Here is a 10,000-nt window from a genome sequence, read left to right on the forward strand (position 1 = left end):
CTGACAGTCACACTGACGAATAAATTCAACTTCCGTTTCATTTTGAAACCATCTTCGAAGAGAAACTAAGGATACACGGACAAAACTCTTCTCTCTCTCTCTCTCTCTCTCTCTCTCTCTCTCTCTCTCTCAACTCCCTGTTTCGCCTTCCCCCTCCCTTCTCTCCTGTCACGAAAGCTATAACTCTCTCTGTCTCACTGTCTGTCTGTCTGTCTGTCTGTCCCTGCTCCTCTCTCTCTCTCCAAGAATACACGTTCAGTATGATTGCTCAGTATAAGTTTCAGCACCAGCCGATCAAAAGCTTGTTTTAAAATGTAATGAAAAAAAAAAAGAACATGAAAAAAAAACACCCCAAAATCAACAGATTGCTCCAAGGCAGAAAAGTTCAGACGTGTTGAAGAGAGCCGAAGAAAACTCCCCGGCGAAAATTCACCATAATTATATCCTTGACGGGAGAGTCCGTGAGTTAAGTTACATCCCTTTTGTGACATATATTTTCAACAAACACCATGTCTGTTATAGTTACGAAAATACCCACACGTTAGCAGGGATAAAACATGTACATGAGGCGAAGATCAGTTTCAGTTTCAGTTTCAGTTGCTCAAGGAGGCGTCACTGCGTTCGGACAAACCATATACGCTACACCACATCTGCCAAGCAGATGCCTGACCAGCAGCGTAACCCAACGCGCTTAAAAAAGGTCCTAACCAGATTCGAACCCCGCGTCTTCGGGTGATAAGAAGCTGTCTTACCCATTACACTATCGTGGCTCCTTGAGGCGAAGAGAAGAGAAGAAGTAAAACAAGAATTAAGAACTGAGTGCGCTGGTTCGAATCACGGATTAGCCGCCGATATTTTCTCCCCCTCCACTAGACCTTGAGTGGTGGGCTGGACGCTAGTCATTCGGATGACACGATAAATCGAGGTCCCGTGTGCAGCATGCACTTAGCGCACGTAAAAGAACCCACGGCAACAAAAGGGTTGTTCCTGGCAAAATTCTGTAGAAAAATCCACTTCGATAGGAAAAACAAATAAAACTGCACGCAGGAAAAATACAAACAAAAAAAAGGTGGCGATGTAGTGTAGCGACGCGCTCTCCCTGGGGAGAGCAGCCCGAATTTCACACAGAGAAATATGTTGTGATAAAAAGAAATACAAATAGAAATAGAAACTGTTACTCTCCATGAGAAAAAGAAGTAGAACTCAAGATTGCTGCTTGGCGTTTCGCATCAGGCAAATGGTCTGAATTTTTGATTTCTCTGTACCCTTTGTTCAACTAGCCGATATGTAGCAGAACCATTAATGTGGTGAATTTTGTGCCTTATTTCTTTCTAAAGACTTTGGTGTATCCCCCCCCCCCCCCTCCCCCCGCCCCCCTCCCAAAATGTTAAAGGTCTTTGCTGCTGTGCACATGTCAGATGATCGGTTTTGTGGAAGTGTCTGGGTTTGTTCCAATGTACCTTTTATTTACCTGTGTGCTAGCTGAATCGGTAGCGTAAGCAGCACTGACTTGAAGTTGCGTACCTTGTGAATGGAGAGAGTTACCACTCTTTACTATTTGTTAATCATACTCACTATGTCTAGGGCTCGGCATGGAAAGATAGGGGACAGTCCTCTTCCTCCCCAACCGAAGCCAGGTACCCATTCACACCTGGTTAGGAGTTCTTCTTTTTCTTCTTTCCGTTACACGACCAACATCGACTTGCCGATGATTCTGTTGTGGTTGATGCATGCTGGGTATTTTCGTGTCTCCGTAACCCACCAAACACTGACATGGGTTACAGGATCTTTAACGTGCGTATTTGATTTTCTGCGTGCGTATACACACGAAGGGGGATCAGACACTAGCAGGTCTGCACATTTGTTGACATGGGAGATCGGAAAAATCTCCACCCTTTACCCACCAGGCGCCGTTACCTAGATTCGAACCCGGGACCCTCAGATTGAAAGTCCAACGCTTTAACCACTCGGCTATTGCGCCCGTCAATGTGAGTAGAGGAAGATCAGAGTAAACTGCCTTTCCCGAGAACACACCACCAGAGACGCGTTTCTTAATCGCGAGCACACTTGAGTGCTAGTGGTGAGTGGCGAAGGACACATGCACAAGGAAAGGAATGCTAGGCGGGAAGTAGATCTTTACCCTTAATTACCTTGCGGCAAAGTTGCTTTGAAAGCTACGCAGCCTTGACTCGAGAACCTTGCTACTCTTGCTGCGAGGTGGTGGGGGAAAAAAAAGAAGAAAAAAAGAAAAGAAAAAAAAGGAAAAAAAAAAGAAACGCACCTTCCTAGCGTGTCTCGCGAGAACTTTTCCCAACTAGCTGGCATAAGAAAGGCCGAAACGGGGATTCGAACCCCAATCGCCAGTGAACAGCGGGTCAGAAGTCCAACGCCTGACCGAATCGGCCACGGATCCTTTGTAAGAAGAAGACGGAAGAGAAAAAGAAACAGAACCACGTGTCTTCTGTTCGTCATCGTAAAAAAAAAAGAAAGGGTTACTGGACATAGCGGAAATGAATTGTCCTTTTAACGTTCGTAACTACATATGAATGCATCCTTACATCTTCCGTGTTTATTGGGTTTTTTCCCTCCCCCTTGCATGCACGCTTCTCTCTCTCTCTCTCTCTCTCTCTCTCTCTCTTTGGTACTGTGTCGTGTAGACCTCATTTAGGGCGGGGATTGGATGAAAAAACAACAACAAAAAAACAAAAAACAAAATGAAACATAAAACAGTACTACTCTATTATCCTTAGAAATAAAGAACTTCGTTGGGTTTTTTCTCTCTACCTCTATGTCCCTCTGTTTCTCACGGTCTGTCTGTCTGTCTCTCTTCCTCCTCCTTTCCTCAGTCTACAGAGTAAAGTAGCTGTCTCTTTAGATGCAGTTAAAAAAAAAAGAAAAAAAAAGCACACGCTCTTCAAAGGAATCATTAAAGTAGCCAACGTTCAAAATGACACAAAACCGCAACCAATCTTTCTAATGGAGCTGGAAAAAAACAAAAACAAAAAAACCCCACAACCAAACCCATCTCTTCCACTTCTGCCCTTTACATGCAAAATGAGACAAGACTCCTCCCCTTCAAATTAGAAGAACTGACACTCTATATGATATTAATTTTTTTTCCTGGTAATAATTATACCCCTTTTAACCCAAAGAACGATTTAAAGTTCCGGGCAAATCGCACAGTGGAGAATTATTACTTGCAGGAGCTATTAACAGACAGGGCTCCAGATTGAATATCACATGCCCGTCCAAATTGTGTGAACAAAATCTTGGAGATATGCGTTTGGAGTTTCAATTAAAACAACTAGGTCATTGTTGCTCTGGAAGAGTTTGCTCCCATGTTCCGTAGATAACCTAGTTATGGAAACAAAACCTGGATAAGAAATATACGCATACATTGTTAATTGGCCTTATTAATTTTTAAAGTTTAAATGTGGTTTTTACAAAACCTGAATCCGAAAAGATGTCTATTTTTAACTGTCCAATTTAATTCTCAAGCTTAAATGTTTTGCAAGTGTGGTTGTAACAACACCTGGAATAGAATAGATGTATATACTAAATTTACTTGGTTATTTTCTTAAAATGTTTTGCAAATATGGCTATTATAAAACCTGGATTAGAAAAGATGCATATTGTAAATAGACCTTGTTAATTTGTTAAGTTTTAATGTTTTACAAATGTGGCTATCACAACATCTGGATAAGAATAGATACGTGCTGCCAGTTGACTACGTTTTCTTGAATTCAGATATTTTGCCAATATGATTATTACAGAACCTGGATTAGAAACTATGCATAATTGTTCATGTTTATTTCTTAAGTTTTCAGTGTTGCTGTTACTGGCATTTTGGGGATTTTCTATGGCTTGTTAATTGAATTTGCTGCACAGTGTGTGCTTACAGTGTTTTGCTGTTACTGGCATTTTGGGGATTTTCTATGGCTTGTTAATTGAATTTGCTGCACAGTGTGTGCTTATTTTGGTGTTAAACATACGCAAGACAGAATAGGAATTTACGTTTCTTCGATACCCCTCCACTTCCGTGCTTGGGGTGAGTCCTGTCAATGTCGTCAGTGTCGGCAGATTCATGGGGGGCTGTTGTTTGAGGGACGTTGTGGCGGTCTCCACTCTGGGAGGGACGCTCACTCAGTCTGGCTCCGCGACTAAGCCATTATTGTCGTTAGTAGGGGGCTTAGTAGGTGGTGTCCTAAGTACGTTAAAACAGAACAGGCACCACTGAACACACCACCGAAGTGACTCAGCAGCAGTGTAGGGTCTCCTCTGGTGTGTGGCCTCCTGGCGACCTAACATCGATTTGGTTCCCTGTGGACTGCCGACGCTGGAACTGCGACGGACGAACCCGGGTGTGGCCGTGCATGGGGGAATCTAAATGAGCGGCGTGGGAGTAATGCCACTGAAACGGTGCAGATGATGGGGCAGCAAAAAAAAAAAAGAAAAAAAAAAGGAGGAGTTTGTATTATACTCCATGTTTGGTGTTTACATATACTTACCATGTCAAACTGATGCAAACTAGGCCTATGGTTTGCTCTGTTTGGCCAAATTTCGCGCGGCTAACAGTGAAAAGACGCCCCTCTTAGTCTGGCCCGCTCTTAGCCAATCAAACGCCTCTAACAGCTATAAGCGCTGAATCATTCCTTTGGCCAAGGCTCTCCACGCCATCTTGTCAGGTTTTCGCTCTGTCTCGTCTAACGCTTTTTTTGGCTATTAAGCGTTTTCATTTGGCCTTATTTTGTTGTATGCGGCTTGCATGTGTATTGTGCTTACATTCTGTGTACTCGTTTCGACTCGGCCCCCTCGATTTCTTCGTATTTTTCTACCTCTGAGTCGATCCTGTCTTAACGTATAAAGTAACATCACCCCCCCCCCACACACACACACACACACCCAACAAATTACACTGACAATATCCGTTCTCATTGTGGCTCCAGGGTATAGGGTATGACTCCAACATGTCATGATGTGAGGAGATAACAACAGATAGTAAAGGAGGTGGTGCATAGTGGGAATACAACACACTGATGAACCAACAGTTGTGTAAGTGCAGACGAAGAGTGTGTGTGTGTGTGCGTGCGTGCGTGCGTGCGTGCGTGCGTGTGTGTGTGTGTGTGTGTGTGTGTGTGTATGTGTGTGTGTAAAAAGAATATATATATATATATGAATGTCTGTGTCCGTGTCTGTGTCTGTGTGTCTCTTGTGCGCGCGCACGCTCTCGTGAATGCACGCACCTGTGTACGCCCGCGCACGCACGCGCGCGCTACAAACTGCCAACCACCCCCTCCATTCATCCCCACCCCCTAAAAAACTAACCCCTTCCCCCCCCGCCACCACCACCACCAACAACAACACACACACACACACACACACACAAACTGACCACTCCTGACACCGTCAGTATAGTCAGCGTTACTCACAATCGGAAGCATTAATTCCCCCCCCCCCCCCTACCCACACCACCACCACCACATCCTCCCTCTCTCTACCCCTCCACCCCCGTCCCCCACCACCCCGCCAACCCGCCACCCTCACCCCCTTCATCCCCCTCCCACACTGATTCGGGTCCATTCAGCTCTCCGTGGAACTGTCCCGGACAAGCAGCAGCAGCAGCAACAGCAAGCGCCAGTGTTATGTACCACAACTAACTGAGCCCCGAGATACAATATTAGGTTCGTTGCCAGTGCGACCACTGACCAGTGGGTGTCGCAGGGAGAGGGGTTGGGGTAGGGTAGGGTAAGGGTAAGGGTAAGCTAGCTTGGACGCTGGACAAAAGAGACGTGGTGCCGGTGCTTTCCTCTCCCCCTCTAACTCCCCCCCCCCTCTCTCTCTCCTCTCTCTCTTGGGGACAGTGGGAGTCATCTGTCCCAATAGTCAGTCAGTCAGTAGTGGGTTGGGTGTTTCCAGGGGGGGTATATATCGTTGATGAACTGTTGACAAAGTCGGGGGGTTGGGGGTGGGTGGGTGGGGGTCCCGTTTGGTTGGTCTGGTCTGGGTTAGGGTGTGGGTGTAGGGGTGTAGGTGTGGGGGGGTTGGGGGTGAGGGGGTGGGGGTGGCTGTCTCTGATACTCATCATCATCATAATGATAATAACACGCAAAACACTCAGACACACAAAACACAGACGCAAACAGAAACGCACGCACACACACACACAAACAGGAACGCACGCACGCGCACGCACGCATACACAGGCAGAGAGTGAGAGATAGTGACAGAAAGGGGGCAGATAGATAAAGATGGATAGACTCACACACAACACACACACACACACACACACACACACACACACACACACACACACACACACAAGAACACAGAAACAGACGAGAACTAAACAGAGGAGACAAAAAGCCAGAGAAACAGACAGAGAAAAGACAAGACAGACGGCCAGTTAGCCGTTGAATTTGTTCCAAACCATAACTATCAGATTTATGAATGAACATCTTATAGACAGACGGCCAGTTAGCCCTTGAATTTGTTCCAAACCATAACTATCAGATTTATGAATGAACATCTTATGCCACCAATCCCCAACAATTCTCCGCTTCCAACAACAACAAGAACAAGAAAATTCAACGAAAGTATTCCTACTACTCTCTCTTCAACCCAGTAAACCCTTTTAGAATAATGATTATTATCGTTCCGCTTTGCAATTCAATCACGTTTTCATCTCCCTTCTGATTGTCGTCGCCCTCGTTTTCGAACCTTTTGTCGTCACAATGAATGACGCCACACTGGATGACGTCACACTGAATGACGTCATGCCCACGGGCCACAACGAATTGAATTACCCACCATACTTGTGCTATTTTTTTTTTTTTTAAGTCTTCGTTTTGGAATCTCCAGTTATGAATCCTTCTTCTCCTAAACACAGCACAACCATTGGCCTATATTCAATACTGATGATGATGATGATGATAGTAATAATAATAATACTATCACTACTACTACTACTACTACTAACAAAGTTAACAACCCAAAGGAAAATTCGACGTTTAGAAAAACTGTGGACAGAAACGCAGAAACACGGTAACCATATAACTAGTCAATCTAAAGTTATAATAATACTGGTAATAATCATCATCATCATCATCATCATCATCCTTTGGAATGCACTTCCTCTTTCGCTTTGTCAGGTCTCCGCACTCAGCTCTTTCAAGTTTGGCCTTAAAACCCACCTCTTCACAAGATGACGTCCCTCCCCTGCCTCTTCCTTGTTTTCAGTTTCTCTAGTTTTAGAGTTATGCATGCGTGTGAATGACTGGTGTGAAGGCGCTTAGATTTGTCTCTGCACAAGATTCAGCGCTGTATAAAAACGATCATTATTATCATTGTTATTATTATAATAATTTAGGACCAAAGGGAAAATTCGACATTAATAAAAAAAAATGTTGGGGAAAAAAACAACAACAGAAAAACAACACACACACATAAACACTGCAACCATTGTATCCCTGAAATAACAACAACAGAAATAACAATAACAATAACAACAACAACAACAATAATAATAATAAACAATAACAACAACAACTATACTACTACTACTACTACTGCTACTACTACTATAAAATGAAGGCTTAACGCGCTTATATAGCTGCAGTACCTCCATGTCTCAGATGGGGTTCACCGCGCCTTACAATGAAATATGCAAACTGAAGATTAACATAAAAGCTGATTAAACCGTTAGAAGTTGTGCAATTTACAACTAGGTGGGGCGAGGGGAGAGGGGGGTGGGTCAATCTTGACTAGCCACCAATGACCCCAGGGGGGTCATTCGAGGCTCGCCCAGAATGACTTCCGCGTAAAACACAGCAGAATGTAGTTTGTGACTGTCACACGGGAATTCGTTCTATTGACTGCCCTACCAGACTTGTCATGCTGAACCATAATCTCAATTCAAATCTTGCCCCCAAAACACATATTGTATACAAATTCTGCTTTTATGGGTGTGTAGGTATTGTTGTGTGTGTGTGTGTGTGTGTGTGGCTGGGTGGCTGACTGTTCGGGTGTGTGTCTCTCTTTGTCTTGAGGAGCTCATGTTTTCTCTTGCAGACGTCACCCCTTTGAAAATGAGTTCAGTTGTCTGATTAATTGCATCGACAGGCATTCGCTTCCACCAAGGTCATGGCGAAATATATACAGCAACTCTTGACCGAGAGAGTGTGGAATGTAACCTGGGCAAGAGACACTCTCCACTATAATCAGATTCTAGCCCTGATAGTCAGGACAGCAGTTACCTCCTCCGCTGTTCTGATGGTCATAGTCGGACAGAACTGACTATCATAAATGCCCCTGGCAAATAAACAGATATTCCTTTCGGTCAATGGCACATGCGACGCCATCCTCCCTCCCCCTCACCCCCAGCCCCCACTACGCGCCCTCCCCACTACCCTCCCCCACCCCCCCACCCCTCCTTTCCACCATCCAGCAAATATAATCATCAGGCTCGAATGTTAACGTTACTGCTAATGTTTGAATGGGTCAAATCATTCAGAGAGCAGAGCACACTATCCAGTTTTATGGAACACCTTTTGTGGGAAAAGATAACTTAATTTCGCGCCAGAGAGAGAGAGAGAGAGAGTAAACGCGACCAGCAACGCGAGAAGTGTGTTCCCTTGTATAAACGGATCATCACACCGCCATGACAGACCCGAAAGCAGGAAGGAGAAGACCACTCTGTCTGACCGGCCTACAGGAAAGGGTTCACAGGTCTCCAGGGGAGAGTTGTCGTTCCTGCACACACTTTGTTGGGATTTTGTCCCTCACCTTTCCTGTCAGCGAGGTTGCACGTGTGCTGAGTGATGATAGCTGTAGGTGGCGGTAACCAGCATTTAATGCTATTGTGCTGTGGTGGTTCTGAGGCGGCCATTGTGTGTGTGTGTGTGTGTGTGTGTGTGTGTTTGTGTGTGGCCCCGTGGTTGGGACGTGGGGGTACGTGGCGGGGCTGGCTGGGACTGGAACCAGCTTGAAGCGTTCGTTACCAGTGCATAGATAACGAAGAGGCAGCGAGTGGGGAAAAGAGTGTGTGTGTGTGTGTGTGTGTAGGGAGAAGGGCAAGGGGGTGTGGATGGTGAGGTGTTGCATTGGAAGGAAATAAATGTGAATACAAAAAAAAGAAGAAAAAAAAATAAAAAAGGAAAAATAAAACCAGAAGCTGGGACAGATGCGATAAATGAAATGGATTCTTTCTAACAGAGATAAGAGACGAGAGATGTGTGTGTGTGTGTGTGTGTGTGTGTGAGAGAGAGAGAGAGAGAGAGAGAGAGAGTATTGAGGGAGTGTTGGGACTGTAGAGTGAGAGAGAGAGAGAGGAACAAATGTGAAAACTGAAGACAAAAAAAAAAAAAAAAAGAAAAAAAAAGGGGGTGTCAGGACGGAAGCGATAACGGAGCAGAGAGGATTGATTCAGCGCCAGACCCTGCTCCCTGCCGAAACACCACTGGCTTCAGTTCATCCCCCACACCACTCACACTGTGCAGGCTGGCTGCACGGCGCTACGTTTCGTTGCCACCATAGATAGGACGAGGGGAGTTGGGGTGCGGGTGAGGGTGAGGGAGATCCAGGGGGTGGTTTTCTCCCCTGTGGGCAATGTCTTTGTCACATTACGCCAATGATCCTGCTAACGCTCGTCTAGCCTATACAATGTCCACGAGCAAACACTGTCGGTAATATTATTGGTTGGGGTTGTGGCCGGTGTTTTAACCCCTGGTCCCTTGCCATCACCACCCACCCCACCCCCCTCCTCTGTCTCTCTCTCTGACCCCCCACGCCCCCCCCCCCTCTCTCTCTGTCTCTCTCTCGACACCCCACGTCCCCCCCCCTCTCTCTCTCTCTCTCTGACCGCCACGCCCCCCTTTCTCTCTCTCTGTCTCTCTCTGACTCCCCACGCCACCCCCTCTCTCTCTCCCTCCCTCCTAATTAGAGCATTAACATTAATAAAATGTGAGTCTATGTAATGATCAGTACAAAGCGTTTAAATTTAGAG

At 45.6% G+C, this 10,000-nt stretch overlaps 1 protein-coding gene across 1 annotated transcript in view; it reads right to left on the minus strand.

The window, feature by feature from the left end:
* The window catches only part of LOC143276463 (uncharacterized), an 83,107-nt gene that overhangs the window by 17,406 nt on the left and 55,701 nt on the right, over positions 1-10,000 (minus strand). The window lies entirely within an intron of this gene.

This window comes from Babylonia areolata, chromosome 32, assembly GCF_041734735.1.
Source record: "Babylonia areolata isolate BAREFJ2019XMU chromosome 32, ASM4173473v1, whole genome shotgun sequence".
Classification (NCBI taxonomy): Eukaryota; Metazoa; Mollusca; class Gastropoda; order Neogastropoda; family Buccinidae; genus Babylonia; species Babylonia areolata.